The sequence below is a fragment of the Galleria mellonella genome, unplaced genomic scaffold (genome assembly GCF_026898425.1).
Source record: "Galleria mellonella isolate WM207_F2 unplaced genomic scaffold, CSIRO_AGI_GalMel_v1 utg515, whole genome shotgun sequence".
Lineage (NCBI taxonomy): Eukaryota > Metazoa > Arthropoda > Insecta > Lepidoptera > Pyralidae > Galleria > Galleria mellonella.
Window position 1 is genome coordinate 1,830,216 of NW_026442107.1, and position 22,690 is coordinate 1,852,905.

Sequence of the window (22,690 nt, forward strand, 5' to 3'; positions counted from 1 at the left end):
TATCATCTCTCACTGGTGCCCGGCCAGTGAGAGAAGCCAGGCGGGGTTACCATTCCATTATCATTAAAAAAAAAATTTGAAATTTGGAAGCTACATTATCAGCAAGAAACATAGACTGTATTTGATTTTCAATAATATCATGTGAAACCAAAGTAGGTCACTAGTATACACAATAAAACTAAACGATGTCTATACTGACCCTCTAGACAAGTGACAAGCGAATTCATCGATGGAATCGACATCGCTAGTGAGTCTACGGATAAAATGAGATAGCAATGTCGGATGTCTCACTCCAACTCATGAACTCGCTAGCGATGTCGATTCCGTCGATGAATTCTTTTGCGCCTTGTCTAGAGGTTCTGATATGTGTAGGAGATATATAAAAAGGTTTAAGAAATTTTTTTTTTATTTAAAATAAAAACTATATTTTTATGTTATTTTGACCTTAAGTCTTTCTAAATTAGTAATATTAATTATAAGTATACTCAAATTAACTCGATGTTTATTTATTTATCTGTTGTGTTATTTATCTTAAAATTTGACTGGAAGTTTAAAGTGTAGTAATGGGTCCATCTTTGAATATACTACAATTAGTACTTCACAATTTATACTTCAATTTACTAAAGAATAAATAAAATATATATTTACATTCAAATAGACTAGTACCTAAAGTAATGAAATCCTTTATTTATGTAAGTACTAGAGCGCCATCTTGATGAAGCTTTAAACGTAATAGATTCATAAAACCTTTCATTTCAAGTATGATTTGTGGGCCTATTTTCAAACTGACTGAGTACGAACGTTTTTAATTTTTCTGCGAGTATTTTCGGAGGATAAATAAGTTAAGTAAATGTCCACTACGTAATAATTAAATATTTTTTTGCACTTGTAAATTATAATAAATAAAAATTGTAATGTTCCACAAAAGAAATAGACTTCAATTGTGACAAATCCAGTTATATTAATCTTAAAACTGAAGTACACTAAACTCTACATGAACTAAACTACTAAGTATATCCTTTTAAATAAAAAAATCCTAAATCGGTTTAGAACTGACCGAGTTATGAAGTAACAAATATAAAAAAATATAATCGAATTGAGAACTTCCTTCTTCTTGAAGTCAGTTGAAGATAAGACTTACTCGTAAATATTATGAATGAATGTGTATGTGTGTGTGTGTGTTTTTTTTTTGTGTTCTAATTTTTAGTTTCTAGATCTACAAAATTTGAGTGCGAGTTGATTCGTTTGATCACTGATAAACTTATCAAAGAACGTTCCTCTTTAAATTTAGATTTTACGAAATGCGGTTTGATATTAGACAACATTTCAATGTTATCTTTTATCAACATCTCGTGACCTCGATGATTTCCGAAATATTTTTTTTGTCTTCTTTTCCAGTAGGGCTTTTAATTTTTTTGGACACGCACTAACCGCACTAATAGAGCAAAACAAGACAAATTTTTTAATCTTCTTTAAAATTCATTCTAATCGGTTGAGTTAATGAACAACCTCGTGCCACAGGTTTTTTTATATATCAAGCGGGCTGTATACTTGTATGCCACCTTCGTGATTTAAAAAAAAAAAATATTATCAGGATTTGTCACAGTTTGTTTTGGTATTTTAATATTTTTTGTAGATATTAAGACAATTATGCTATAAATACCTAAACAATACTTCTAGGCAAAATAAAAGCAAATTTTTTAATTTGTTAATAAAATAAAGTTTATCGTTAAAGTTTTTAAGTAATAAATGTTAGAGATTTTCAAATAATTGTCGTATCGCTTTTAGTTAACTTGTTAAAAGCAGTGTTTCCAATTCGAGTTAGCGACTTACGAGATCTCTAAGTGTAATGAGTTTTAATTGGACCTTAAATAATTTCACAAAATTTAAGTAAAGTTTCAAGATTTCGCTATTTTTCAATTAATATTTCTGTCTGCGACTTATTTAACGATTATTATAAGCGTACTAATGCTTTTTACAAGTTTTCATTTAACTTTAGTATATCTTTCCATTCAAAATTTGCAATCTATTAACCAAGTAGTAGCTGGCGTCCCATACTGCTGAAATCTAACATATTTATGTAAATTTTGTGGCAAATATTATTATTGTTATTTCAGCCGTTAACTGTCCACTGTTGAACATATACTTTCTCCATAAGAAGAGTTTTTCCAGTAGTAGCCACGCTTGGCAGGCGGGTTGGCAACCGCAATTAGGCTTTTAGGGATGTCAAAGGTGAACGCTGCTGCCCATCCCTCACTTACGACACCCACGGGAAAGGAAGAGGTGGCCCATTCTATACTGGGCACACACAACAATGTCTATGGCATTACACAAAATCAATTATTGATACTATGGAACTAGTCTGATGTTGAAGATGGAAGGAAGCCATAGTCATGAACTACGCAAGATAAATCCACCGTGTTTGGGTTCATTTGATTCGTCTTGACAAAAATTATAACCCTGGGTTACAACATCTAGTCTTAAAATTTATTTTTAAAAATGTTTTTATACAGACTCATCAAATAAATATGTTGATATCATAAACAATTAAACAAGACTTGTAAATGCAATATTTTCAATGTAAGATAAACAGAAATATAAAACAAATACCTATGATTACACCATTAGGAATTATAATAGTGAATATGTTTATTTTCATTGTAAATAAAACTCTATCTGCGTCTGTCTGTTTGGTTTACATGACTAAAGATCTGAACTGAATTTAATTTAATTTGTAAAATTTCATATTTTGTCTAAAACAAAGGATTTTTCTTGTGCAATTTGTAGTTTTCAGCTTTTAGATTTAGCAAAGTCTGCATAATGAAAAAAGTGAAAATCATTTTTAAAATTGTTATTGTTACATTTTTCTTTTTGTAATATTACGTCTTTTTTCATATTAATTATCTGGTCTCGTTTATTTAATGTATAAGTTTATTGTGTGATACATGTTATTCTATATTTATTATTTATTTATTAGGAATTGTATGTTTCCCTAATAAAGTAAAATAAAAAATTAAAATAGGTTTTATATTTATCAAAAGATTAGTCAATAATCTATTTTTGATATATTTGTTAATAATTTAAATAAAATATTTAATAATGAATATTTAAAACGATTTTGTTTTTGATACAATAACATTTAATTTTAACATAAATATATTTAGGTATATCCTGATAATGATTGGTGTTTGACAATTTGCAATAAATATCTGTTGTATCTAACAAAATTATTGTTTCCGGCAATCGAACACTATGAATTCGGATGAATAACTACATTACAAGTCAGTGGACCGGGCACAATGTGATAGGTAGCTATTGTAGCACGGCGTCAACTGATCGTAATGGCTAGTGCTGTCCAATTGATAACGATTAATTCATTTCAAATAGATAAAAGAATTGTAGATCGTAATGCATAATATACTTGTTTAAAAAAAAATCGTCGCCTTCAAATAATGTAAAACTAGAAATTTTGATTTAAAAACTAAATTACGAAACCGGTTTTTATATAATTTCGACCAAAGTATTGACCGATCTGAAAATATATACTTTTAGATAAAAATCCAAATCGATGTATAAATGGCAGACTTCTGAGTGAATAAAAATAAAAAAAAAAACTATAATCGAATTTATAACCTTGAAATCGATTGAAAATACATTAATTTGTTATGTACAATATTTTTATATATATAACACAAACAAATTTTTTACCACACAGTTTACCCAAGTACTAAAAAAGTCTGTAATTAAAATGCCAGGTTTTAATGACAGACATTGGTAGTAGACGGGTAAACTGTACTCGAGACACACGAGAGAGAGAAAAAAAATATTTATTTATTTCCACTTTTTTATCCAATATTTTTGTTGTTGTTGATGTCCTATGCATAATCCGCTTGGGGTTAGAAAGATAGGTAACGATTACGTCTTTCCATCAGGTAGACTGACACTTTTTTGCCATTTTAAGTTACATACCTAAACTTTGTAATTAAATTTAATCGTACTTATCTACACTAGCTGACATCAAAATATAATAAAATAAAAATAACAGCATGAATAATAAACAAAACCAAACTTATTGCAGATCAGTATAGAACCGGAAGGTCTTACGAAATGAAATATAAAATGTGGCCACCTCTTTAGCGATAAAAGCTCATTTTTGCTTAGAAGAAATAGGATTTATATCTTTAAGGCAGAAAGAATCCCGATGGGAAGGCTCGAAAAATTCGATAATCTGTTGAATAATCTAATATTTCACGAAAATGGAACACTGGACATCACTAGTGACGGCTTAGGTCGCCGGAGACGGTCAACGGACGTGCACATATTGAGTGTAACCACAAGTGTTTTAGCAAAGAACATGGATGGATTCTTATAAGACTATACGTTACATATTTATAAAAAAATATGTAGAATTGCAATGTTAGTGTTTATGTATTATATAATATAATTATATTAATTTTTCTCTTAATGTATTATGAATGTTCTATGGTTTTTGGTGGGTGCATTAGTAAATCTGTAAGGTCTACCAAAGACATGCGAACATATTATCAATAAATAAATATTCGTAGAATTGGTGTAGGTATATCTATATAGAATACATCAATTAAACAAATAGCATAGTTATTTAACTAACTACGATCCCAACTTTGTTCGCATGAACGAATTTAATAACCTTTGTCCTTCTCTATCTCAAATAGTTTACCAAATTTTATAATAATTTGTTGAGTTATTAAGACGCCGAGAAATAAATAACAAATGAACTCGTTTTCGTATTTATAATATTCCTCATATGATCACATCAGCCGTTAACTGTCCACTGCTAAATATAGGCCTCTTCCTATGGAGGACTTTGCCGTTAGTTGCCATACTTAGCAGGCGCAGTTGGTCTTTGGTGATATTTTAAGAGGGACGCTGCTGCTCATTCCTTCGATCGTTTAATTTATATATAATATTAGTAATGATTAACTTAAAAAAATATCTAGTCATTTTGTAATTCATATTCCTTAAAAAAAATTACAAAATTCACTGCTACAAAGATAAAGGATACAAATAATTTCGATTTTTTAATTGTTAGGTAAGAAAACGAGCAGACGTCCCACCTAATGACAAGCGGCTGTCGTCGCCCATGAACATTTGTAATACGAGAAGAATTGTTTGTGCGTAAACACATTTTTTGAAATGCTCCACATTATAGTATATTGTAAAGGGAAAACAGTAGAAGGGAGCGCATTGCACAACCCAGATGTACGAGATGGAAACGATTTCGCCCTGTATACTTTTTTTATACTACTGTGGTGGCGAACAAGCATATTTCCCGTATGATGGTAAACGAGATTACCGTAGTCTATGACCATACACATACATAACACCAGGTATGTCACGCGCGCGTTGCCGACCCTTAAAAAACCTTAATACGTCTTTTTTTAACAACCCCATGCTGTTGTCTTTAGGAAAAGCCTCGACAGGAAGATTATACCACAACCTGAGTAGAGGAAGAAGCTTCTCTGAAACCGTACCGTGCGTGATAATTCTGGTTCTAAGATATGAACATGGATTCCCTACTGATAGATGAATTCGAAACACAATTCATTATACAAGCGGTAGAAGATTCAAAGAGAAAAAGAGTCTCGCATTAAATTAAGGGGCTCGATACCTCTGTCAACTTGGGATCGTTGACAATTCTCGTAGCACGCCTCTGGACCCAATCAAAAGAACTAAGCTGGCATCCAGGAGCTCTCGACCACAAGTGAGAATATTACTTCATATGGGGTCAGACTTGTGACTTATATAAAAGCAGTCTCTATTCCGGGGCCTACTATATAATATACGAGTATATTAGAATACCTATACAATAATATGACAACCGCCTTGTATACATATATAATTTCGTTATAAAGTATTTCGTACATGTATAAATAGAAGATTATTCTGTGAATAACTTTACATAATTACAAAACTAAGTTAGGAATTCAAATAACTTTGTATTATTAACCGTAAGAGAATCCACCGCCATTATATCAGAAGTTTGCACCTAATCCAATCCCGGTACGCCGACAACGCGACGTGGTGAACAACTTATAATATTGTAGTATTAAATTATCACCCCACAGTCTCTGTTCAGAAATTGATGTGTTTGTTATCTTTTTGTAAAGTGTGCCAACTTTTTTTTTAACTAAATATATTTTGTTTAATAGCACTTTTACTCGCAACTATATCCGCATTACCGTCATATATTAATCGACCGGAATAAACAATAGGAATATTAGTAGAGGCCGTGTGGTCCCGGCATAGAATAGGCCACCCCTACCTTTCCTGTGGTGTTGGGAGAAGTGACAAAGGGAACTTAATGGTAAAGGCATAGGCAGTAGCGTCCCTGTTAAAACATCTCTAAAAGCTTAACTGCGGTTGCTAACCTGCCTGCTAAGTGTGGCAACTACTAGCAAAACTTCATGAGGAAGACTTATGTTCAGCAGTGAACAGTTAACAGCTAAAATAAATTTCTTGAATATTTATTGAGCCATTTAGGCGCCAAAAAGTATCAAACTCATTTTCATATTTACATATAATATTAATAAAAATTTCAATAAGTACTAACAATACTGCAGTATCATCTCCCTACCCTCATCCCAGTTATTTATTTGGGGTCGGCGTAATATGTGTTTTTCTTTTTTGTTGGATGAAAATGGATTGGTAAATCCGCCTGTGCTAACGGGATACGCTGGCAGAGCACCAGTGAAGGGTGATAGATGAGAATGAAAACAGGCCAGTTAGCCTATCATGATGAATTTATCATGTTAGTTTCCAGGGGGAACCGCGTGGAGGTCGACCTGGTTAGGTATATTGCTAGCAATGGGATTTTTGGTCTCTATTACTAACAATCTCTTTCCCCCCGTGTAATATGTGTTTCTCATTTATTCTTCCCTATTCACAGTCATTTCCGCATTCACTCCCATTCTGGCGATATCATCTTTCACATAGTTCATCCATGATTTTTTAGGTCCTTCTCTACCCTTATAGCCATCCTGATTCATAATATCTTTCTTAATACATACTCCTCATCCCTGTGCATCACATGTTAATAACTGTGGTATTCGCAAATAAGAAATACACTTAATACTTCTTCTATTATTGAACAATCCTTAATATATAATTTTATTGCCGTCGGTACAAGTATTCACAAAAAAGGTTATATATCAACATCAAAAGTACATCAATACAGTGTTGCCAACATTAATATATTCGTGGCATACCACAATAATAATAAGCATTGGTGAGGCTACTATATGCTGTGTGTATATGGATGCAGGCGGCTCTAGACCATTGTGGCAGTCTATTGAGGAAGCCTATATTCAGCAGTGTACGGATAACGGCTAACATGATGATTATGGTAATCTACATATGTATATTATCTATTACATACATTATTAACAGAGTGTAAAAATTATATACCTAAAGCACTCGAGTAACGAGCGTTCATATATTGATTTACATTACAACTAATAGAATTATATTAAAAGATTATATTATTATTATTATTTACAAGTAAAGGTACTAACTTTATCTCCGGACTACAAAAATAAGGAGATTCTTAATTCGGTTGTATTTTTTTTTTTATTTACTTCCTCTCAATTCTTTCATTTATAAATCGAATTTGGAAATTCCTTTCTTATCTAAAAGTAAAAACTTTCAGACTGGTTCCATAGAAATTTTATGCATATCAATTCAGTCATTTAGTACTTAAATAAAAATTACTAATTTTACCACAATTGAAGTCGGTACTTTGGAAAACACAAATGTTTTAATTTACTTTTATTTTATATTTTTCATTTGATATACTTTAAATGAAAATAATACTTACATTTGATAGTGAAAATCTAAATTTTGTTATCACATTTATCACTAAGCTCACTTTTATGCTATTATCGAATCTAAACATACTAACATTATATGTAACTCAACATCATACATCTAATGTTAACGTATTTGTACTTTGATTAATGCTACTTTAACAGCCAACGCTTAATCAGTTTCGAGCATACTAAATGCTTTCATGTAGTTTCAATAGGGCATTTATTTACACATAGTTACTATGTATTGTATGCGCCAGTATGTTTGAAACCAATTGTTGCTTCTATTTGGTCTACATTGTAAGGCCATAGGAAATAACCACTGCATACCTTTGCATTCAGTTGTAAAATCATTACTTAAAGGCATTGATGCGAGTGTTTAAGCTATTTATCTCATATGTGCTGGTAGACTCAATATAGGTAGATGTAATTATTGTAGCATATCTCGAAGCCTAAAGCTGAGACATCTCAAACTTGAAACCTTAAAAGCAGCAAATAATAGCTGATTAAGGGGGTTTCGAAAAATTACTCTAAGAAATTAATTCTTTTGAATATAAATGATATGCGTGTATTAACAAGGGCTTTCACTGCATCTTGCAAACTAAACAAGCCCAAAAAGTGTCTGTAGATTTTGTCACAGTGAGGAAGAAATGCCGCAACGCTTAATTTGTGGCTGTAGCCCACTCATACATGAACGATGTACCTTCTTTGAAAAAACACACTTTATATTCTGAGAAGATAAAAAACACACCCACCAAACACATACACCAGAGGGAGACTTTGTACAAAACTCGATTGCTTGGGTACCTCTGTCCCATTGTTGTTTCAACTGTAAAGCAGTTGTGTTTGCATGGCTGTGTTTTAGTTTGAAGGATGGGATATGGCGTGAATTTATTGGGTACAGAGGAATAACACCTGAGTCCTCAGGAATGGCAACGTATGGGGGGTATCATAGGCGAAACAGTATAGTCTGTTATGTCCATGGTACTGCTCATGTCTATAGGCGACGGTTACCACTTTCCATCAGGTGGGCCGTCAGCTTAGTTCTAAGTTCTAAGTCCATTCTAAGTTGTATAAAAAAATCGCTACAAAAAAGATCTTAAAATTCCTAACACTAATAAGAATTAACAGCGAACTTTAAAAAAAGGGCGAGCACAAAAAATCATGGAAAGGTCGCAGTGTCACAGGATTTTTTGCCTGAAAAAATCCCTATTTCAATAATAATTATAATAGATGTAATTATAAATTACAGTAGATAAAGTTTTTTTATACGACAAAGGCGGCAAACAAGCATAAAGCTCGTCTGATGGTAAATGGTCACTGTAGCCAACGAACGCCTGCAACAATAGGGGTGTCATGCGCGCGTTGTCGACCCTGAAGAAACCTTAATATTCTTTTTTGATGAATCAATTATATATAGAATATATTTATATTAAAAAATTAAATACTAGTCTTGCATTAGTAATCTTGCATTGTAGTAGTTAATGTAGTCAAACCTAATAGTAAAGAGATGTAGGTACGATCCCATTAAATCAAACTGTGGAAAGGTTGAAATTTTAACGTATTTAAGATTTTTTTTATACCACTAAGGTGACAAACAAGCATACGGCCCACCTGATGGTAAGTCGTTATGCCTATGAACACCTGCAATACCAGAGGTATTACGCGTGCGTTGCTGACCCTGAAGAAACCTCTTTACCCCCCTTTTGAAGAACCCCATGCTGTAGTCTCTTGGGAAAACCTCGGTTAGTAGTTAATATTCAGTACCGAATAACTTGACTGAATAAATAATTATTTGAATATTATTTATATATACAAATTGACTTTTTAAAATACAAACGAAAGTTTACAGACAGATGTAATCTGAGTTACTAATTGACATAACCCAATAAATATTATTTATTAAACAAGTTATAATTGCTTTTGGTGAAGTATGAATTTCTTCAGAAACTTTCGAATCAGTATGTAGCCATAAAAGACCGTTTCCGTAGATAGATACGGTCACTATAAACAAAAATCAATAACTGTTGACAGCTATATGTATATAAAATTACGAATTTTCTACACAAATTAATATAAAATGTTTCTATTATTGCAAATTCAAATGTTCATATTGTTTGTTTATTTACATCTATACATTTATTAAAAAGCAATCAATTATTTACTACTCACAGTAAAGGCTCTGCTTACTTGGGGCCAGAAGGAGCTGTGCGATATTAATAACTAATATAATAAAATTAGGATAAAGGAAACACTAGATGTTATGTCGTCAAAGGTCAAATGTGTAGGTCAAAGATATGGCCTGAAATAGAGCTGGCTAGAAGAAATAAAACCTGTATATATATATATATATATATATATATATATATATATATATATATACATATATACATATACATATACATATGTGTGTGTATGAAGCTTTTTATCGATAAAGTCTTAAATAAATAATAAAATTATAACTAGACGATATCTGTGCATGCAAGATTTTAAAAAAATATATAAGGGTCCTTAATAACAGCAATAGGTATCAAAACAATACTTTTTATAAGTATGGTATATCTGTCAATCTGTATGTATATATGTTTGTTCCGGCATTACCCAAAACTTACTGCATTAAATTGAATACGGTTCTCAAAGTTGTATTCTTGGAGGTCTACCTTAAAACCTAATGTATATTTTGTCTCGATACATCATCTAGACGTTATTTTCTTAATTTTCCTATTTCCGCAATCTATACGTACGAATAGCGGGCCAAAAGCTAATTAAATGATAACAATATTAAATTAAGTAATGTAACTACCATATATTGCTATATGTATTCTTTGGGGAAATTTTGTTGATTTTGCAGAAATTATCGGTACGTTTCAGACATTTATAACTTAACTTCATCCACATGACTAGGTGATTTTTTTTTGATGGGTGAAAATGTTATAGTAACCCCGCCTGCGCTAACGGGATACTCTGGCGGAGCACCAGTGAAGGGTGATAGATAAGAATGAAAACAAGCCAGTTAGACCATCATGATGAATTCATCAGAAATTAACCATGATAGTTTCCAGGGAGGACCGCGAGGAGGTCGACCTGGTTAGGTATATTGCTAGCAATGGGATTCTCAGTCTCCATTACTAACAATCCCTTTCCTCCCTACTAGGATGATATTAATTAATTATGATAAAAATAATCTAGTAACCAAATACTGTAATTACCAAAATTAATTGTTGAGTCGTTAATGTGTCAAGAAGTAACTAAGTCACTTTCATGTTTACCCCCTTATTCATAAAAAGTAACTTGTTTTGTCACTTTATTTTTTTTTTTATTCTTTATTGTACAATAAAACTTTATACAAGTGGCGAGCTTAATGCCATATGACATTCTCTACCAGCTAACCATTAGGTAAAAACTAACTAATAGCTTTCATTCAACCTGAGAATTTAACACAAAAGAAAGAGACAAAACAGTTAAATATCTAAAATATGTTTATGAGAAGTTTGTCGTCTGTATGAATAAAGGGTTTAAAATATTAGAAGAGATTAGAATCATTTTATTTTAATAAAATTATGTTACATTGATACATATACATAATAGAATATTCGACTACAAACATGCAATACAAACTAATGCTAAATAATGAGCAAGGCATATTTTGTATTATTTCGTATACAATTCATAAGGGAGCGTGCATTTCTGTTTTCAACAACTTTATAACTCACAAGTCGAATGCAAAATCAGCGGATCGTGCTATCGTGAAGAGCCCCCGAGAAGAGAGAGCGTGCCTCTATTCCACTTCGTCATACTATCCACAGTAGTCACGTAACATGTAATCCCATTCAAAATATGTCTCTCGCAAGAGTTACGTTTTACCATATTGGATTTAAGACATTTCTTATCCGAATGAGAAAATCAGTGCAAAATTGTCATTTAATTTTTTTTTATTTACTTCATAAATTATAATTTTGTTTTTAACATAAACAATAGCGTTTTTAATCGCAATAAAACATGCCAATAAATGATCAAATATTCAGTAATAATGAAATTATTTTAATTTAAAACTGCGCTCCGAAGAGAAATTTATATACCTACTAGCTGACTCGGCAAACGTTGTTTTACTGTATACGTTATTTCGAGAATTATACATGAAAATTTATCCTACTACAATTATTATATTCGATTGCCATCTTGCAAGCCTATTGCTATATAAAAATCGCGATTAAAAAACAGGGGTTGATCGTAAAAGCGTGAAAATTTGAATTTGTATGTATTTTTCAATGCTAAATCAATAAAATTAAAATAAAAAAAAATTAAAATAATAAAAAAAATTAGGGGTAGGTCACCCTTATCATTGAGGGGTATGAAAAATAGATGTTGGCCGATTCTCAGACCTACCCAATATGCACACAAAATTTCATAAATATCGGTAAAGCCGTTTCGGAGGAGTTTGGTAACAAACACCGCGACACGAGAATTTTATATATTAGATTTATATGTCATTGATGATGAATTTATCCTTCCTGTATTCGATTGTTTTTTTAATTATATAAAGATAGTGTTTTACTGATTACTCTTCCTGTTTAATTAGAACAGTATAATTTGTACATTGTATATTACATTACATTGTAATTTGTTAAGCAAGCATATCGACGTAAGATACTTATTATTAATATTAAACATAAGTCCACTCCAAATATTAAAACAGTCTCGGGCTCGATACACTGCGATATGTTGACACAACATGGAATTGCTATTGACTCACAGACCATCAAATGTAAACACATCAATCGTTCCAACGCTGTGGGTCAAAGGGTAGCGACTGTCGAATAGAAAACTTAATAAAATAAGATCCATTCCCATGTGATTTCCATAAACTAACTGTCTTCAAAAAGAGTGAAATTCTAAGTTCGACTGCATATTTTTTTTTTTTATTATATTATGTTAGTTGTATATTCACCAATTGTGTAACGATTTTAGTAATTCTTATTGTCAAAATTGCAATCGCTTTTTTAATGAATCAAAAAAATATAGTGACTTAAAAAGCTACAGAATCTCTACTAATATTATAAATGTGAAGTATGTTTATCTCTTTATTGGCGATGACCCAATCAATCATCATGAATGGAGATGTTTCAGAAATATCGCTACGAAGCCTGAGTTCAGTCAGTATATACGAAAATAAATCTCAAGCAGGACCATAATGGAGTAATACGATGATAAAAACATATTGAAAAAAATAAAAATTTTACAGTTGACTTTGTTACATTCATTTATGTTCATTCCATCTATCTGTTCTCCAAAAATAATTTGTTTGTAGAACATATAAATGTTCAAATTAACATAAATTTACATACAGTTACGTACATTTTGTTTTAATATTCTGATTTCTTTTTGAGTAGTTGAGTAAATAAGATCGGCCTTACTCCCTCGCGATACAACCACCTCACAACACCATATAACCGCACAATACCCTCTTTATTACATCTCGTTTTAAAAACCTTAGAATGAATTAACAAAGTCTATCAGTTTCTATGAATGTCTATTCTTAACCTTTTTAATGTATTTCAGAGATAACATATTACTTTTTAGTTTCTTTTTCTTTAGTTGGCTGAATGATATTCTGGTATATAATATAGTAACCAAAAAATGTTTACAAAATATTAGTGAAACATAAATATCCAGTTTTTATGGCTTTATCGTATCCAGGTAGGTTCATTCCATCTAATATATTATACTATATACGTTCAATATAGTACGTAATATCTATTTGATTATGATTTAAATAATTTCTTTCTAGTATTCTGATCACCGACCTTTGTCGCAGGTAGTTGAGTGTCGTGAGGCATGGCTGACCACAGCCATTAATTTAGCGGCATGACTGCGCCCAGGCCAGCCTCACTCCCCCGCGACACTGCATCTCACTACACCACTATACTTACTCATGATGCACTTTCCATTACGAAATATTTTAAAAACCGTTGAATGAATAGACAACACTATAGCGAGTTATATATTTTCTTAATTATATGATGTAGGTTTAGATATAAAATATTACTTTTAAAAATCAAATTTCTTATAGCTGGCTAAACAATATTCTAATGTAATGTAATGTGCTGACTAAGAAACAGTGACCAAGAAACGTTGACAAAAACTTGCAGAATGTTGTGATTCATCCCGGCTAATATATTTTCTCAAATTGATATATTTTTTAGTTGATATTTTTGTTACTACGTTTAATCATTAAACATAAATTTCAATGATATAATTTATTACGTTTTGTTTCAGTGTTACTAACCTGTGTCGCGAGTGGTTGAGCGGCGTGAGGCGCGGCCGGCCACAGCCGTCAACTTAGCGGCATGACTGCGCCCGCGGCCGGCCTCACTACCTCGCGGCACAGCCACCTCACCACGTCACCACACTCACGCACAATGCACTTTCCATCACACTGGGCACATTTATTTCACTGCACTGCACCTGTAACAAATACAGAAATATTTTAAACGGTTATTATGTACATTTTTGTAGCAATGACTTGTAGAGGACTGTTGAATGAAGTGGACGAATATATTGATAGTTTTTCTATTTAAATATTTTATACATTTTTGATAATATTTTATAGTACCTGTATACTGTAGATATTAACAGCTATTTTCTGGAGTTTTATTCGCGTATCTTTTGTTGTTTTTACATTTAATAGATATAATAGATTTTCTACAACTCTAATAACTAACGTTAAATTAATATCTTTATGTATATTTATACAATATTATTATTTGTTGTCATTGTTTTGATTAATTGAGTCAAGTTATTTATTCCGTTTTAACCTATCATTATCCCATTTTAGACACTGGAACCCATTTTCAAATAGAATGTAATGTAATTATTACAAATTGATGGAATTGAACCGACGCTGGCCTTGTTTAAATAGATTCATTGTTATTAATTACTTTAGAGACGGGAACAGTTCTATATATAGTAACCGAACTATAAACAATGAAAACAACAACAAAGATCCAACAAAAGATAATGCCGAAGAATTGCAAAGGGAAATAAATTGAACTGTCAGAGAATTCTTGATCAATTAGACGTCATTAGCATTAAAGATTAGTTACATTTCATTTAAGGAGGGAAATCCGATCTCGCCTAATTGAAGAATGGTAGTTATTTTTTTAAATGGCTTCCAAAAGGAGGAAGTTCTTATTCATTACTATAAATCAGTTATATAAATTGACCTATGTGCCAAGTTAGTATATAACCTACCAGTGTACCAAATTTCATTGAAATCCGATTTGAATTTTACATTTTTTTATACAACTATGGCGGCAAAAAGCATACGACCCGTCTGATGGTAAACTAGGTTACCGTAGCCTATGGACGCCTGTAACACCAGAGATTTTTAAGAAACTTTAATAAGCCCTTTTTGAAGAACCCCATGCTCTAGGGAAAGCTTTGGCAGGAAGATCATTTAACCTGAGTGTTCGGGGGGAAAGGAATTGTTAGTAATGTGGATTAATGGCTCCATTGCAAGCAAGCCCTGTCAGGTCGACCTCCACGCGGTTTTTCCTGGAAACCATTATGATTAATACTTCTTGCATTCGTCACGATGGGCTAACTGATCTGCTTTTATGCTCATCTATCATCCATCACTGGTACCCTGCCAATGTATATTGATAGCGCAGACGGAGTTACCATTTCATTATCATCTATTAAAAAAAAACCACACGAACACTTAGGTTGTTCGCGGGAGAAAGCTTCTTTGAAATCGCACTGTACGCGTCTATTCTAGTTCTAAGGTGTGAGGATGGATTCCTTGCCGATGGCTAGCGATACATGAAGGAGTAACAAATATCCATCCATCTGTCGTTGCAAATTTTTACATTTATAATACTATTTTCCGCGGCTTCACCTGCATAAATCAGTATACATATAAAGTATTCTGTATGTTCAGTTAGAATACAATCTACTCGTGTACCAAATTTCATTAAAACTTGTTTAGTAGTTCATCCATCCATCCATTCATCCATCGTTACAAACTTTCTCATTTATAATATTAATAGAATTAAAATTCTTATTCGTCTGTGTTCCTTTTTATAACTATGTTACATCGCCGATTATGGACTGATCCTGATATTTTTTACCCCATATGGTGTAAACCATGTAAACCATAAAAAAAGGGTGTAATCCCTTGACAGACCCGTAGTAATTTTGTTACGATTGGCAATCCGTTTTCCTTTGCGTAGTCAAATGCACTTGTTATTTGAAGATTTAATTCTACTTGCTTTGTTTATGTCATCTCATACGTCTTTCCGGTTCATTTATTATCCATTTTTCAGAAACTTGCCGTTGTCAGTATGCATAAAAGTCGGATGACAATGCAATATTATGGTGACAATGGATTGGTTCGGTGATAGAACTGATAGGTAGCCACAGAAATTTTATAAAAGAGCAATGCAACGTCATAAAGTTTGTTTTCATTTTAAATCCAATCTGAATTAAATATTTGAATCAGAATCCGATTATGAAGACTGAAGCTCATTAAAACTCTTGTGACTTTCAAAAAATATCATCGTTTAATAATTTTAAGGCCGCAGCTCTAAAGTGATAAAATATTTTTTTTAATCTCAGCTATTGCAATGCTATCTTTTAAATATAGAATAGTATTATCACTTACTCAAACATGCGTAATATATTACTTAATTTATACCTATTTACATAAATGTTTAATTAAATGTAAAAGATATGTGATTGTAAATAAGCGTCATTTTTTCATGATAACATTAAAATATCTGCGCAATGATGTCTTTTTTGGCCTTATAGTCCCAGTATAGAATAGGCCACCCCTTCCTTTCCTGTGGGTATCGTAGGAGACGGCTAAGAGAACTTAACGGTAAAGGGATGGGCAGCAGCATCCCTCTTAAAACATCTCTTAAAGCCCAACTCCTGTTGCTAATCCACCTGCCGAGCGTGGCAACTACTGGCTCCCTTTATGGAGAAGGCTTATGTTCAACAGTGGACAGTTAACAGCTTAAATGAAAAATAATGATGACGTCTTTTTAGAGTTACAAACATTACCATGCTATCTAGAATAATATAAAGTAGTAATTCCTAATTGCAAAAGTTATAAGACTCTAAAAAACTTCCAAGAATTTTTAGTCGTTTTAAGATGAAAATGACGTCACTTAGGAGTTGTAAATATAATAGAATATATAGATAGTATTACTAAATGAGAAAGATACTATCTCAACATTAAATTACGCAGGCATAAAAATAATATAATCGTAAATAAGTGTTATAAGTATAAAAGTCTATTTACCAGAGCACCTCACAATATGACAGTCATAAATTGTCCGTTATTATAACCTTTCTCTTCAGTAGGTATGGGCAACGAGCTACCAAAATGAAGTATTACCTATAATTACAAGTATATACTTTTACGAAATAAAGTAGACTCTATAGAACTGCGTAAAATTAATATACTTAAACGAACATACCAGAGGGAGACTTTGTACAAAAGTCGTTTGCTTGGGCACCTCTGTCCCATTCGTGTTTCTACCGTAAAACAGTCGTGTTTGCATGACTGTGTTTCGGTTTGAAGGGTGAGATATGACAGTGATTTTACAGAGTACAGAGACACAATGCCTAACTTCTAAGGAATGGAAACGCATGGGCAGGAATGGCATGGGATATCATGGACGAAACAGTATACTTTGTTATGTCCATGGTACTGCTCATGTCTATAGGCGACTTTTACCACTTTCCATCAGGTGGGACGTTAGCTTGTTTGCCATTCTAAGTTGCATAAAAAAACCTAAACAAACATGATTTTTGAGAAATTAACTCAAATTTTGCAAAATAATTTAAATGTTTCACTTCCAGCAGGTGGGCCGTCAGCTTGTTTTTCATTCCATGGTAGATAAAAAGCCAATTGTATTATACTGTCTAATAAGTTCTACCTCTATTAAAACAGATCTTACTGCAAAAGCACATTAAAAAAAAAAAAACACTTAAAAGTAATCTCAATAATATAAAATTACTCCCTATCCATGGTTCCTCCCTTGAGTAATGAACACCGAAATGACGGAACGTTTCCAAACACATTCAAATTGGAAAACGATTTATATAAAACGTACATAACTTTATTGATATTATGGTACTAAAGCCAATATTATTTGCTTTATAAGTGTTTATTTGATTTCTAATATGTAAGCTAGGTATAAATACCCACAGATAGAGAGCAAAGGGATTGTTAGTAATGGAGACTGAGAATCCCATTGTTAGCAATATACCCAACCAGGTTGGCCTCCTCGCAGTTCCCCTGGAAACTATCATGGTTAATTTCTGATAAATTCATCATGATGGGCTAACTGGCCTGTTTTCATCCTCATCTATCACTCTTTATTGGTGCTCCGCCAGGGTATCCCGTTAGCGCAGGCGGGGTTACCATACCATTTTCACCCATCAAAAACAAAATACCCGTAGATGTTTGTAATATGAAATGTAAATACCTAATAATATATTTAGGAAAGAAAATTATCCTCCCCTAGTTTCTGGGTTTTTCTAGTTTCTTTATTTATCATCATCATCATCATATCAACTATTAACTGTCCACTGCTGAACATAGGCCTCCTCTTGAGGGGTTTTGCCAGTAGTTGCCACGCTTGGCAGGCGAGTTGGCAACCGCAATTAGGTTTTTGGTGATGTTTTAAGAGAGACGCTGCTGCGCTTCCCTCGACCATTTAGTTTCCTTAGTCGTCTTATGTAACATCCACGGGAAAGGAAGGAGTGGCAAATTCTATGCAGGGACTACACGGCTAAATTTATTATTATACCCATCACTATAGTCAAGTCGACCTTTACACTATCACCCTGAAAACTGTCGTAGTTAATTCCTAGAAAATCCACCACAATGGATTAACTGACCTGGCTTCATTATCGGTATCCTGCTGTATACTAGGATATAAGTTAGGCGCAGGCGAGTTTACTACTTCATCTTCATTCATAAAAAAGTCTATGGTTCAGAAACGATTTCTCTTTTTTCGTAAATAGCCGTTTTAATTATAAAGGACGGGTAAATTAGGATGAGTCGAGACGGACTGGGATGGGGCCGTAGGTAATATTTTACACAAAAAATGTTAGCGAATTGAGAACTACCTACTGTATGAAGGCTCTTAATAACTGTAATTAGTTTTTCAATAGAGGAATAGCATAAACAAAACAAATAAATTTAGAAAAGTTTTTCCAAAAGATTTTATAATCAGCATACTTAAATTGTTAGTTTTACTTTGAGTTATACTCTGAAGTACAAGTATTATTATATTACTATTACTTATAGATACTATGCTATTACTACAGATAAAAAAGATATAGAAACAATATTGTACTTTTTTCGTTGCTTATCTAGTGTTTTGTGTATGTACCATAATATAATAAGGTAACACATACCTTATTATATTATGGTACCCAAAATTTTAATTTTTGAATTTGTTAGACCGGACAAAGTAATAAGATGCTAATTGAAAATCGGCGTTGCGTTTTCAGCAGAAACTTTAAGCTGAATTGGCATCCTTTTTTATTTCCATGACACTAACTGACATTCAACTAGACTTTGTTTAATTATATTTCTAAACTTTTTACTATGTTATATTAAATTGTTATTACTTGTAGCTTAACCCACTTATTCATAAAAACTAAAACCTACTACAAACCTATTTTAACTATTACCCTGTTTTGTTACTTTGTTTCAAATTGGGAGTTTAGTATAAAAGAAAGAAACAAAACTGTTCAATAGCTAAAACTAATTAATGAGAGGTTTGATGTTTTTTTTTTATGAATAAGGGAGTAAGTGTTGTTTATGTATAATTAAAATAAATTTTCATTCATTCGTTCATTTATTTATTTTTTGTCTAGTGAATAAAAAAATATATAATACAATGTTACATTCTGCTAACAGCCAGACTTAAATTTCTTTATCTTATGAATATGTAGACAGGAATGAACAGTGTATCGCTCGATCAAAGCTTTTTTATCTCGGCGACGTATATTAAATCCATCGTTGCGCTTTAGCTTTTATTGTAGACTCCATCGCCACAAATTTTATTGCGTTGAAATACAATCTATTACCACTATTACTTTATATTTCCGCAGTTGTATTTGTAACTTCGTTACGTATACTATGTACATGTTAATTTTATAGACCATTTTTATATGGTCATTTAAGCATTTGGCGTTCCATTGTTTCTGCCTACCCTAATGGGAGACAGGCGTGACAGATATGTATGTATGTACTCGTATGTATTTTTATATGATTTTATTTCTTACACTATCTACTTTTAAGTACTCGTACTCTACTTGATACTATGTACTTAACAATAGAAAGCTTTAAAAAAATTTTTTTTTAATCTCGTTTGGGGATATTTTCTTAAAATTTTATATAGCGTATATAACATAGTGTAGTACGACCCCCCACTAAATGTAGTGATAACCTCAAATGCATTGCAGGGAGTCCTTATGGCAATTTATGGGGGAGGCCTAAATTCAGCAGTCAATAGATAACGGCTGATATGATGACGATGATAAATGTTTATATTAATATACTGTGACAATATATTATCAAAATTAGTCTAACTTTAAGAGAAATCTAACACAAACAAATAATAACACAGAAATAAAATGTTTAATAACCATAAACTAGATTTTTTTACTTCTTTCCAATTTTATTATAAATAATAATAATAATTGTCAAAAAAAAACTTTTTACCTAATTCCTATAATAATAGAGCATGTCACGTAAAATAAACCAACTCATTAGTCTGAATACACTTGTCAATAATACTGCTTACTTGAACCTGATAAGGGCCCTCATTTCCCAAAGGGCATAACATTAATATACGTGCATTACTTTGGATTTTATTTATTAGATTCCATTATATTGGTATTATTATTTTACAGAGAAGAATTTAAAAAGGTACTCATTGACTTACCAATTAAAACTTAGAATATAAAAAGTGCGAGTATGTATTAAAAATTAATAACATGAATTAAAAATTTAAAAATGACCATATATGTATTTTAAATTTCCTAAACTAAACAGTACGTCCATCTGTTAAAAGTGTTTGTATTGGTTATATTAAATGATCCATTTTCTTTACATTTACCATATACAAAAAATTAAAAAATAGGATAATGTAGGTACATGTGTCTACTGTACACCCACAATGTTTCTACTTATTACTTGAAGTTTAATTGATTATTCATATTAGCGATATTATATGTATTTAGCTAAATCTTGGTTTTATTGACATGCACATGCAGACATTGTCTAGTTACAATTTTTATATATCAGTGGAACTAGTAATATATTTAAAGTCGAAGCCATAATTTATTATTAAAACCTATTACAAATATAACGACTTGACTCACGAGCGAGAATTTTCTCTTTATATCAATCCTACACAGCTTTCCTATTGATATGTTAATTAGTAGAAACTCAACAATCTACACAAAGAAAAACAACACGAGTAACTAAGTCTATACGTATAACGGGAATTTTAAACCCGCAGTGCGAGACGAGACGCTGTGATGCAAAGCGCTGTACGCCCCCTGAAGAAGACTTCCGGATGAAGTCGAAACAATTGTTGAAAACGACAAACATAGTGAGTTCATAAAATTCCCGTAATACGTGTCTACACGACACACTGTTTGGTTTCTTTTATTTATAAGTTTTAAAAAATGTGGACATGTGTAAGCGTCTTTTGGAAAGTTTTTTTTTATACAACTTAGAATGGCAAACAAGCTGACGGCCCACCTGATGGAAAGTGGTAACCGTCGCCTATAGACGTGAGCAGTACCATGGACATAACAGACTATACTGTTTCGCCCATGATACCCCCATGCGTTGCCATTCCTGAGGACTCAAGTGTTATTCCTCTGTACCCAGTAAATTCACGCCATATCCCACCCTTTAAACCGAAACACAGCCATGCAAACGCAACTGCTTCGCGGTTGAAACAGTTGAAGGTAGTATAATTATAAAATATATAAAAAAAGTGAACAAACAAAATATGACAATTCAAGTTCAAAACTTATTTTTAATATATAAAATAAAAGAAACCAAAAAGGTGTATTGTGCATAATATACATGTATTTAGAGATTGTTAAAAAAAAAATGAATATTAGATTTAAAAATAGTAATACGAGTAACTTAATTTTTTTATGTATTTTAGTTTAAAATGGTAAGCAAGCTACACTATATTCTATAATGTCCATGGAGTTATTCATACTTATAAGTGACGCTTACTAACTTCCTACCTACAGCTGAGCCGTCAGCTTGTTTGCCTTTCTAAGTAACATAAAAATAAACTACTTTGTCCTTTTACGAAAACTATATTTTAATAGCAAACCACTGCTGCAATAAACTTTTTTCGATATAAATTTTATGGGAGTAGTTCGAGCTGATATCTAGCCAGTGTCAATTTTTGGCTTTAAAATAATCCCTTCAATCTTATTTTAGAACCAAAAATTAACACTTAAAGTCCATACTTTAGATAGATCTCCGTGGATGCGACATTTATTTTAACCCATACTTCAGAACAACTCTACAAATCGTGTACTAAATCGTGATGTTTATACTTGTAGGCTGCTTTTTCTCTATAAGACTCAAAACAACTCCGTAATTTTTGTATTCAAACGGATTTGTTAATACACTTCTTTTAAAATTTATTTTTATCACAAAATAAGTACTATAGTTTCAAAAGGCTGTTGTTATCTACCGAAAGGAAACTAAAACAAATTACTCTTTTCAAATCAGTTAACATAATGTTTATTTGTTCAGGTGGCAGTTTAATTCACTGTAGGTA

General features: G+C 32.0%; 1 long non-coding RNA gene across 1 annotated transcript in view; it reads right to left on the reverse strand.

The window, feature by feature from the left end:
* The window catches only part of LOC128201493 (uncharacterized), a 133,443-nt gene that overhangs the window by 70,432 nt on the left and 40,321 nt on the right, over positions 1–22,690 (reverse strand). Inside the window, exon 2 of the long non-coding RNA XR_008253261.1 lies at positions 14,131–14,309. This is a non-coding gene — a long non-coding RNA (uncharacterized LOC128201493). The remainder of the gene's footprint in view (positions 1–14,130; positions 14,310–22,690) is intronic.